Source organism: Nicotiana sylvestris, chromosome 1, assembly GCF_000393655.2.
Source record: "Nicotiana sylvestris chromosome 1, ASM39365v2, whole genome shotgun sequence".
In the NCBI taxonomy this organism is placed as follows: Eukaryota; Viridiplantae; Streptophyta; class Magnoliopsida; order Solanales; family Solanaceae; genus Nicotiana; species Nicotiana sylvestris.
In genome coordinates, this window is record NC_091057.1 from 96,263,110 (window position 1) to 96,275,345 (window position 12,236).

Consider the following 12,236-nt stretch of genomic DNA (forward strand, 5'->3'; position numbering starts at 1 on the left):
TATGCCGACAGGGAGACTTGCGAAGTGGCAGATATTACTCTCAGAGTTTGACATCATCTATGTGACTCAGACCGCGATGAAAGCCCAAACATTGGCTGATCATTTGGCCAAAACCCGGTCGATGAAGATTACGAGCCATTAAGAACTTATTTTCCCGATGAAGAAGTGATGCATGTCGATGAACTAGAACAGGCCGAAAACCAAGTTGGAAACTTTTCTTTGATGGGGCTGCTAACATGAAAGGAGTAGGGATAGGAGCCGTGCTTATTTCTGAAGCAGGGCATCACTATCCTGCTACAGCTCAACTTCGTTTCTATTGTACCAACAATATGGTTGAGTACGAAGCATGCATTTGGGTTTAAGGCTAGCTGCAAACATGGATGTCTAGGAAGTCTTAGTCTTGGGAGACTCGGATCTTATAGTACACCAAATTCAAGGAGAATGGGAAACACGAGATTTGAAGCTCATACCGTACCGACAATGTTTACATGATCTTTGTCAATGGTTTCGATCAGTGGAGTTCAGGCATATTTCGAGGGTCCATAATGAGGTCGTCGATGCTTTGGCTACCCTGGCGTCAATGTTGGACCATCCGGACAAAGCTTATGTCGATCCTCTACATATTTAAGTACGAGATCAGCATGCTTACTGCAACATGATTGAAGAAGAACTTGATGGCGAACCTTGGTTTCATGATATCTAGGAGTACATCAGAATGAGGATATATCCAGTGCAAGCCACGGGGGATCAGAAGAGAACAATTCGACGGCTGGCAAGTGGATTCTTCTTAAGTGGAGGAGTTTTGTATAAAAGAACACCAGACCTTGGATTGTTAAGATGCATAGATGCTAGACAAGCTACGGCTGTCATGCCCGAAGTACATTCAGGAGTTTGCGGACCACATATGAGCGGGTATGTGCTGGCAAAGAAAATTCTCCGAGCAGGTTATTATTGGCTCACAATGGAGCGAGATTGTATCAGTTTTGTGCGCAAATGTCATCAATGCCAGATACACGAAGATTTGATTCATTCTCCACCATCGGAATTGCACACGATGTCGGCACCATGGCCCTTCGTTGCTTGGGGCATGGATATCATTGGACCAATTGAGCCAGCAACATCCAACGGGCATAGATTCATTTTGGTAGCCATTGATTATTTCACCAAGTGGGTTGAGGACAAAACTTTCAAATCAGTGACCAAGAAAACAATGGTCGATTTTGTCCACTCAAATATCATCTGTCGATTCGGCATCCCAAAGGTGATCATCACGGATAATGGTGCTAATCTTAACAGTAAATTGATGGACGAGGTATGCCAACAGTTTAAAATTACACATCGCAATTCTACCCCATATCGTCCCAAGGCGAATGGAGCAGTTGAGGCCGCCAACAAAAACATAAAGAAGATACTTCGGAAAATGGTAGAAAGTTCCAGGCAATGGCATGAAAAATTACCATTTGCGTTGCTGGGCTATCGCACTACTGTCTGTACTTCAGTAGGTGTGAGTCCTTATTTGTTGGTATATGGAACTGAAGCACTGATACCTGCGGAAGTTGAAATCCCGTCCCTTCGGATTGTCGCTGAGGCTAAAATCGATGATAATGAGTGGGTCAAGACCCGTTTGGAGCAGTTGAATTTGATTGATGAAAAAAGATTAGCAGCAGTGTGTTATGGCCAGTTGTATCAATAGAGAATGGCAAGATCATACAACAAAAATGTACGTCCCAGGAAGTTTGAAGTGGGCCAGCAGGTACTGAAACGTATTCTTCCACATCAGGTTGAAGCAAAAGGCAAGTTCGCCCCGAATTGGCAAGGGCCATTCATTGTGACCAGAGTATTATCCAATGGTGCTCTATGTTTAACAGATATCGAAGGAAAATGCATAGACATGGCTATCAATTCTGATGCAGTAAAAAGATATTATGTATGATTTCTTTGTTATAACTGTTGATTGTTTGTATTTGGCATTATTTCGAAGATTGGAATGACGAAGGCAATTTGTTCTGCTATCTAAACACTTCACCCTTTGTTCCCCCTTTTTGAGCCTTATTTCTTTCTTTCATACCCCTCTTTTGGAATCAATAACGAGAATGAGAGAAAAAGAAAGAAAAGAAAAAGAGAAGAGAAAAGAAGTGAAAAGTATAACAACAAGAAAATTCACGTATGAACTACGTTTGACCTGATTCCTGTTAAGGATACGTAGGCAGCTTCCCGGCTCAGTCATAGTAAAATAAAATATCCAAAGATCCCCAAGCAAGAAACTGGGGCAGAAGTTGTACTTGTAATAAGAAATGTGATTCCAAGAGTTGTAATTTTAAACCCGTGTCGAAATTGCTTTGAGCCTTTGATACCCTTTCTTTCTAACCCCATCCAAGAGCTCACATTATGGTCCAAAGAAAGACCTTCCGATCAGTCTCTAAGAGATGCCAAGTCGAGCAATGTACAGAGAATTCATATCAGGGGCAACACTCCAGTTAAAGTAAGAAAAATCAAAAAATGAGAGAGTCTTATTGGTGAAAACCCTCATGGGCACCATGAGGTGACGAAAGCTGAGAGAAAATAAAAATGAGAGAGTCTTATTGGTGAAAACCTTCACGGGCACCATCAGGTGACAAGTAATTGAGGAATCAACAAATGAGAGAGGTTTGTCGCTGAAAACCCTTCAGGGCACTGCAAGTCGAACGAGGTCGGTAAGTTGACAGAAAGTAAAATTGGGTTGTGGAAATCTTGAAGAACAAAGTAAAACAATTGGAAAGGAGATTGGTTAAATAGACTGGGCTGATTAATCCAAATGCATACCATGATCATTGGTGCCGGTGATTCTGCTCAGATAAGTCCCTTTTCCTGTCTCCAATAGTCATCCAAATTTGGATTCTTTTCTTTATTCTCGAAATCCTTGCATTTCATTGCTGTTAACTTTACTTCTCTAAAGCTCTACCAAGTTTAGCCTTGTAAGAAGGAATTTCAATGCTTACTACCAGTTTCGGAATTGCACAAAGCAAAATGCAGCTAGAACATGCCAAAGATGATATGATGAAAAATGGGACCTATGGCGTAAGCAAAAGTTAAAACTGTGGAATGGCTCAGTAATGTCGTGGGAGATGTACGGTTTCAGGTAGAAAGGTCAGGAGGGGAAAATAGCAGTTGGGGATCTTGCAGTTAAGGATCAGTCAGAAGGTCAAAACAATCTTTTCGATCAGTTCAAGGCAGTTGGACGAAGCAAAGAATGGAAAAGAGAAAACCACCTCCAGCAAGAATGCCACGATAAACCACCACGTTTTAAACTGACAAAATTTTCTTTGATTTGAAACAGGGGCAAAAATGGCATTTGTTTTGGGAAATCATCTGTAGGAAGAGTAAGTACCAGGCAGAATTGATCGCGGAAATTCTCAGGACCCTCCTGGAAAATAGGACTTAGTTTAAAATTCAAAATAATCATGAGTAGCAGAATTTGGCATGAGTGCACCCTAGAAGATTATAAGTGGAACTTTAAAGTTTATATGTTTGAGATACACTTTGGACATTACCCCATGAGAACAAAGATTCTGACTTCTCTTCTTTCCCAGATTAATGATTATGATTTTCTGTTTCCTCAACATTTTCCCCAAGCAGAAACACCATCTTTTTCTGCCTTTTCCAAATTTAGTCAGAAATTTTCAGGACCCTCCTGTAAAATGGGACCTAGTTTAAAAAAAATCAAAACAATCATAAGTGGCATGAATATACCCCAGGGAATATAAGTTAGTTTCAAAGTTTGCATGTCTAAGATAGGATGTAATTAGGAGTTTTCAGGACCCTCCTGGTTAATGGGATAGCTTTAAGACCCTCTTAGATAACAAGATTTAGCGGAAGTCACACCTTTAGAAGAAATAACTTAGATTTAAAATTGTTGTTTAGGTAAGAATTGTCAGGACCCCCCTGGATAATGGGACCTAACTTTCGAATTCTTAGTAATATTTGGTAATATGATTCAGTTTAACACTCACATATGTGCCCAACCTCCAAACGGGGGCAGAAAATTTTCTTTGTTTTATCTGTTTCATTGAATTCAGGAGCCCGTCTGGAGAGCAGGGAATACTTTCAAGCACAGCAGTCAGGAGCCCACCTGGAGAGCAGGTAATACATTCAAGTTCAGCAGTCAGGAGCCCGCCTGAAGAGCAGGGAATACATTTCAAGTTAGCAGTCAGGAGCCCGCCTGGAGAGCAGGGAATACATTCAAGTTCAGCAGTCAGGAGCCCGCCTGGAGAACAAAGGAGTACAATTCAAGTTTTAGTTTTTAAGTTCTTATTGATATTTGGTAATGTGATTCGTTTTACACTTACATATGTTCCCAGATACCCAAACAAGGACAGAAAAATTCCTTTGTTTTCGTCTATTTTGGTTGAATTCAGGAGCCCACCTGAAGAGCAGGGAATACATTTCAAGTTAGCAGTCAGGAGCCCTCCTGGAGAGCAAGAAATACATTTCAAGTCTAGCAATCAGGTATCCGCTTGGAGAACAGGGAGAAGCAGTTCAAGTTTAACAGTCAGGAGCCCGCCTGGAGAGCAGGGAATACATTTCAGTCTTTACATTTTTCAAGTTTTGAAGTTGGGAGCCCGCCCATATAACAGAGTAATACATTGAAGTTTGAAGTCAGTAAAGCAGAGGGTTACAACAAAAATTCCCAGCAGAAATCAGAAGGAAGACCACAAGTCGAGCCAGAAGTAAAGAAACAGTGGAGGAAGCACAAATCGACAAAGCAAAATCAGTCACAAGATCAAGTTTGGAAATAAATCTTTGTAAAGCATAGATTATAGATTAGTCTAGCTTCTTCATTTTTGTCATGGTGTAATAAGGAGGTCAGTAGGCAGTATCAGCAGCAGCAACAGTAACAGCAAAACCGCAGCTTCATGGTAGTCCCAGCTACCAAAACTTCCCGAACTACATTGACCTGATTCCTTTATAGCCAAGGATATGTAGGAAACCTTTGAAGCAGAGGTTCGGTCAAATCTTTCAAAAATGCTTCCCCACGGAGTATTCAAACGGGCAAAAATTGCTCGTATCCGCTCACTTTATCTTTGCACGAAAACTCTTCATGTTTCCGGACAAAGAGGAGCAGCTGTGAGCACGCGATTTTTGCCTCATACGAATTACTCCAAAAGAATTCCCAAAATTAGGTCTTTTCTTTAATTATGTGTTATTTTTAGGAATTATTGTGTGATTTCCCTGATTGTTCGCATATATTTGTGTGCATGTTTAATTTTGTTAATGCATTAAAAATACAAAAATATAGCATTTTCATTTGAGATTTGATTTTTACATTTTTTGGAATTAATTAATAATTAGATGTTTTACAAAAATAAAAATTCAAAAAAAATATAACATATTTTTGTAATTTTAGTCAAATTGTGTGATTTTCTTTTAATTTGGCATTTAATTATTTGTGATAATTATTAGTTAGAATTAATTAGTATTTTTAAGTTAATTTGGTGTTTTATAATTAATTAGGATTTTAGTTTTAATTGTTGAAAAGAAAAAGGAAAAGAAAATTGAAAAGGAAAAGAGAATAAGAAGAGGAAAATCTGGTTGGGCCAATTTAGCCAGGCCCAAAACCAAAACTCAGCCAAACCCATTGAGAATAAGAAGAGGAAAATCTGGTTGGGCCAATTTACTAATTGAGAAGCTCCTAATAGTGGTAGAGTAGTATTTGCATTATCAAATTAACAAAAAGCACTAATTGAGTGGACAATTAAGTGGATAATTAAAGAAATGAAAAGTTGAATTAGTAGTGGAAAATGCACTAATTGAATGCCCATTTAAGGGAGCTGAAAATCATATTAGAGAAGAAAAAAGAGGGGGGCGGAGAGTGCGGTATACACTCGATATACACTCTGGATACACTGGATATACACTCTAGATACACTGGATATACAGGGGCAGAGAGCTAAGTAAACTTGGAAGAGATTCTGAGAGAGGGAGACAAGAAAACAATATGAAAATACTGGAAAAAACTGGAATTTACTGTTTCATTGATTTCTATTTTCTGGTTTTCAATTTCGAATTGGCTGAAACCATCTTCCATATACTGTTTCATTGAACTATCTGGGGTTAATAGCTGGATTAAAACTGAGACTGTTTTGTTGCTGTTGGTGATTACTGTTGTTTTTACTTCTGATCTCACCCCCTTTTGACTTTCATTTCCAGGTATTCCTTCATACCCTTTGCTAACAAATGAAGTGTCACAAGTTGGAACCAGATTGAATTTGTATACAGATTTGGATGTTCGAATTGGAATTTGAATAAGAGTCTTGTTTGAATGTTAAATTCTATTAGCTTCTGTTGTTTATACTTTTGTTTTCTTGTTATGATTCATGTGTTAAGTTGTCCAACTGTGCTCAAGGTATAGATTGTATACAACAATAGCTTCTGCTGAAATTTTGGCTATGTATGTATAGATTGCCTGGTCTTAACTGTAACCAATTGATGTTTCCATATAGTTTATGCCTTAGTTTAAAAGGGGATTATTGTTGATTGATATATATAAAGTTCTTATTCATGCCCCGACTCGTTTTTCTCCCCTCCTCAACGGTTAAAAAGATTATGAGAGATCACTGGTAGGTATGGCTTCAGGGATTCGATCCTGAAGTCCTTGCTTGCAGCCGGCGTTGCCAAAATATTCAGGCCCTTCCGCTAATAAAATGGTTTAATAAAGCCTTGTTGTTTGGAAGGGACTTCTCAAGTACTTTAGTGTTAAATAATTAGGGTCTTAAAAAATGGAAATTTGAGGCAAGCCATAGTTAGACACTTAGTAACAAATGGCTCTTGTGTTAATTTCATAATGTAGAGGTAAAATAATAAATATTCCTAGAGAAACCTTTAGGGCCGTTTAAAATATTATCGTGATTGTGGACATGTTCGCGTGACATAATTACGAATTTTCAAAAATAAATTAAGGTTCGCGTCCGCACGACTTTGACTAAGTTTTTTTTTCTTAAATAAATTAAGTGTTGTGAATTGTGTACACGTACGCGTGACATGACTCTTGACACGCCAAACCACACGAGTATATGTATGCGTAACTCAATAATTCTTTAAGTACGAGTAAATCACGTAATTAAAAGCGGTAAAGGTAACAATGCATGTAGTTTCTAAACACATAATTAAATAATTTAAGCCAAGTATAAATGGTTAAGCGACCGTGCTAGAACCACGGAATTCGGGAGTGCCTAACACCTTCTCCCGGGTTAACAGAATTCCTTACCCGGATTTCTGGTTCGCACGCTACAATACAGAGTCAATCTTTTCCTCGATTTGGGATTCGAACCGGTGACTTGGGACACCATAAATTATCCCAAGTGGTGACTCTAAATCTTTAAATAAACGAATCTCATTTCGAATAATGTCACTTTAATTGGAAAAACTCCCTTATATACCTTCGGGTGTAGGAAAAAAGGAGGTGTGACATCGGCTACCCTCGACAGGCAAATGAGCTTCGACCATGTTAGATCCAAATCACAAGGCTTCGAGCTACTCAGCCTACAAGCTAAACCTTCCGAGGGGCTCGAACATCGCCGCTAACGACTTGAAATCGAGGTTCTTCCCGAACCGACGACGAGTCAGGCAAAATTATTTCAAAAAAGACCTTAACAAGGGAAAAACAAAGCCTACATATGCCTAAGGGCAAAAGCGTAAGAGCCATTGTCGCCAACCAAATGAGCCTTAGGGATATACATTAAAAGGTCACAACGACCAAAAGCGTAAGAGCCACCGTCGTCAGCTTAAAAATTGAAAACTTGAGGATTAAAATGAGCTCAAGTCATAACCCGATTCAGAGACCAGATTCAAAACAGTTAACTATACATGCCTAAGGGCACAACGTAAGAGCCATTGTTGCCAGCTTCACGAGCCTCAGGGCCACATACCTAAAAGGTCGATTCGACCCAAAGCGTAAGAGCCACTGTCGCCAGCACAAAAAAAACGTGAGGGTCAATTGAGCTCGAGTCGCAACCTGACTCGGAGACTGAACCCAAATTAGTTAAAATAAAAATGCCCAAGGGCAACGCGTAAGAGCCATTGTCGTCTGCCCATGCAGACGCAAAAGCTCGAGGGTCAAATAGGCTCGAGTCGAAACCCGACTAGGAGACTAAACCCAAAACAGTTGAAGAAAGCGTGAGAGCTCTAACGCCAACTTGCACTAAAGGCCGTATCAACCAAGCGTATAAGAGGCTTCGGGCCTGCCTAATGAGCTCCAGAACCGTGTTACGAATCTAAGGATTCTCGCCAACTCTGAAACCAGCCTGCCTGGTCAAAAGCGAAGTAGAAAGGGATACATAAGAAATAAAAGCTTCAGGCTTTCTTTTATTTACATACGCAAAAAAGTGTGTTCTCCATCTACAAACGTGCCTTGCGAATATCACATACAAAATGGCAAAATTTATGCCCCGTTTCAGGAGGCTATGACCTAATAGCCTCATCTTTACCCTCTATGGCATCGACAAGAAGTGACCGAGCATCACGCTCGTCCGCCGTCACTCGAGCCAGCTCTTCCAGGAGAATAAAACCCCTGGCGCCGATCTCTTCAAGTACCTCTCTTCGAGTTCTGCAACAGACATATTCCTTGATCCTCTTTTCATGATCGAGGGCCCTTTTCAACTCGGCTTGGGCATCAGTAGCATCCTTCAAATGAATCGCCATCTCCTGATCAGACTTAGTATGACTCAATGCTGCTTTAGCCCGAGCACTGACGATTTCAGCCCTGACCTTCGAGAGTTCGGACTCGAGCTTTACGATCATATCCTCTCAAACTAAAACGTTGTCACGAGCCAAATGCAGTTGGGCCTCGAAGGTGGGAACTTTAGCCAAGACACCTTTCTCTTCTGAAGCTTGAGCCTGCACCTGAGCTCTTAGTTCACCACAATCATTCCTAACTCGGTCGGCTTCACCCCTAAGGTACTCCAGAGCCTTTGTCTTTTTCTGCAACTGAGATAGGCAAAAAGATTAACCTTATGGGTTAAGAAGGCGAAACATGTACTACAAGAGGTTACATGCTCCATCAAATAGCTCTCGTAATTGGAGCTCCAGAATGCCTCATATCGCCAGTGCATCAACTCAACCTCCTTCTCCTAGCAGAGGAACCTAAGGGACCTACCCTTATCCCGGGCTTTCCAAAGCCTAGCCCCATGACGGAGCAGCTCAGACCTGAGCCTATCAAAGGCCTACAAAAGAAAACTCGATAAGGAAGAAAAGACACGAGGTGTGGAAAGACTATGCCGAAACTCACCGCAAAGTGAAGCCGGCGGACTTCCTCGAAGGTCGAGCACACTCATATTGGCCCAACCCCCTCGGCCCTGGAAGAACAAACCTCGAGTAAAGAATGATCATTGGGAGGAACCACCGCTCCGGAATCAGAGACTTTAGGAACAACAGGCTCGGTCGATGTTTTCTCCTCGAAGACGCGAACCTATTTAGCCCTGCTAAAAGCTCCATCGCACTGCGAGTGCATATCCTGTTTATCACTATCGTCCCTTGGCTTGGAAGCCGGCAACTTCTCCCCCTCTCCGGAAGAGCACAACCTCACCACTGGGGACCTTCCGATGCCTGCGACAGCAAGGTCAGTACATAAAAAGAGGAAAATATCATCTCAAATATACAGAGGCCAAGGTAAAATCAGCGTATGCACATACCTTGGTATTTCCTTCCCATCATCCCCGGGACACAGCTCGCCACCTAAGAGTATAGCTCCATTCTCCAATAAATAATACGGGTTCCTAAGGAATAATACCAGCAGTCAGCGCTCGGGCGAAGCGACTTGTCCATGCCTGGTCTCTGCTGTTCTCGATAACAACAACAAGGGGCATAATCAACCGGCACCATAAAGTCAGCAGACCTCAATGATCTCAAGGACCCGGGGGGAACTCTCCCCTCCCTGTCAGATTAACCCCGACATAAGTTGTCGTAGCGGTCGCAAAGTTGAAGAGCTAAGAGGCAAAAGGATGTACAAACGTGTTAATACCGGAAACATGGAACAAAAAGAAAATGGCAACTGTGTAAGACAGGGAAACCCTTGAGAAGGCGGAAACAACCTCATATTATATGTGGGAAAAGCGGCGACGATTCGCCTACCCAAAAACCGATCGAGAATGCCAACCGATAGCATCCTCTCCAGCCTCGAGGCGGTACCCGATCTCGAGGACCTCCGTCAAAGTAAGGCTATGCTCTGGAGAGCCGACAATGCCTTCGCCAACACAAGGGTGGCACATGACTTCGAGGATCTCCATCAAAGGGAACCAGGCTATGAAGAGACGAGCGTTTTTTCTTGGAACGTTGCACGTGCGGACTTAGCTCCGGGTGATGTCCATAGCCGGACAAACCCCCCTTCAGAATCTATATACAACACCGTAAATCTACTCACACTAAAACATGCTTCCAGATGGTCCGAGTGCGAGCAAGCCTTCGCTCGGAGACTACTTTTAAGAAATCACAAAGCAGCCCCCGCCCATGGGTCCCTGAGCAAATTTCTTCTCAAAGGTTATTACGAAACATGACTGGAACCACAAAAGACCCCGCGCAAAGCCGTTTCCATCAATCGAAGGCCGGAATGAATATTCACATCCGGGTTGAGTATCAGCAACAACAAATAGGATCGTGCATTCGGTGCCTTCGCGAACATAAAGAAATATAGCAAGTATCAAAGGCAAGAGTCAAGAAAATATCTTTGTATTCTTAAAAGTTTGCTTACAACGGCCCTCGAGGGGTCCTCACATATGATTACAAAAGCCCTCAAAGGGATCCTTACACAGAAACAAAGAAGCAGAATTGTGTGCATACAACAAAGTCTAAGAATCTAGCCTATTTCCAAAAGTGCATCCTCAATAGAGACATCTTCGACATCATCTCCTCAGGCGCACCCTAAAAGACAATATATTCCAAGCCCAATCCCTTTGGGAATCTCATCTCGACCCTAACAGAATGGCATCTTCAAAGGGGAGGACATAGAAGAGGAAAGCGATGGAGAAGAGCAAAGTGACGAATGAGAAGCCAAAAGGAGACAAGAAGTGGTGGGGTGAAAAATCTGGCTGATATAAAATCCGCCAGTATTACTATTATAAATCCACTTCTTGAGACGTTGCCCCGGCCTGAGAGGCGACAGCCAGTAGAAAGTGCCACCATACCCTAAGGAATCTAAAGGGGGTGTAATAAGCCAAGCCAAGGAAGGAGGGTGAGCAGCGGTATATAATCCGAGCCCCCTCTTGAGCAGCGATGTATAATCCAAATATTTCCTCGGGTCGAAGGAAATCAGTCCTCTACTTCATCACCCCGAACCAATAGAGACAACAACAACAACTATAATAATAACATCGAGGCAGCACAGCTTCGTCTGACCAGAGAAGGTCCGGGAGACAGGCCATAGCACGCATGATGTCGATGTAAAATCTTGAGGCCATGGGCCTCAAACATGGCGAAACAGCAAAGAATAAAGGTACAAAAAAGGAGGAAAGTATAGATAACGGAGGATGCTTGGATGAAAAACTGATCACAAGGCACCCCATTTATACAGAAGAAGGGCAAGGTAACTGACGATGTCATTATCGCCCTCGAAAAATGTAACAACAGGCGCATTCGATGCGTTCGTGGGAGCTGAATCAATAGCAATATTATGACCCCGAATAACGAGAAATCACGACACGTCGAACGGACCTGAAAAAGCAAAATGGTGAAATGTTTCGACACTCATGAGGGGTTGCGTCATCAACACAATGTCATTATGGGAGCCCATAGAGTAGGATGTCAAAATCATTTGACGTAATGGCTTCTTGGCCACTTAAACTTGTATCGGTTTGTAAAGCCGATACTTGAACTTATATTTTTTCCATTTGAACACTTCAACTTGATGGAGTGAACATTAATAAACATATTTGATCATTGACTAAGCCTATGTGGAAGTGGCACAGCTGACATGGCTAAATTGTATGCAAATCACGCTGCCAAAGCGCATGACTAGTTTTATTTCTATTAAAAAATATTAGAAATAGAATAAAAATAAATAAGAAAGAAAAAAAGATTTTTCTCTCTCCCCTGCTCTTGTTTCCCTCTCCTTCCACCTCTCTCATCTTCCCAAACAAACTCCCATCCCCATCCTGTAAAAATTTTTATTTTCTGATAGGGTTAGATACGTTGGTTGAAGTCAGTTGGAGGTTCAAGAGTAATCCTACTATGGTTAGGTTTGCTCCATTTCACAGAAGCTTCAGTGCATG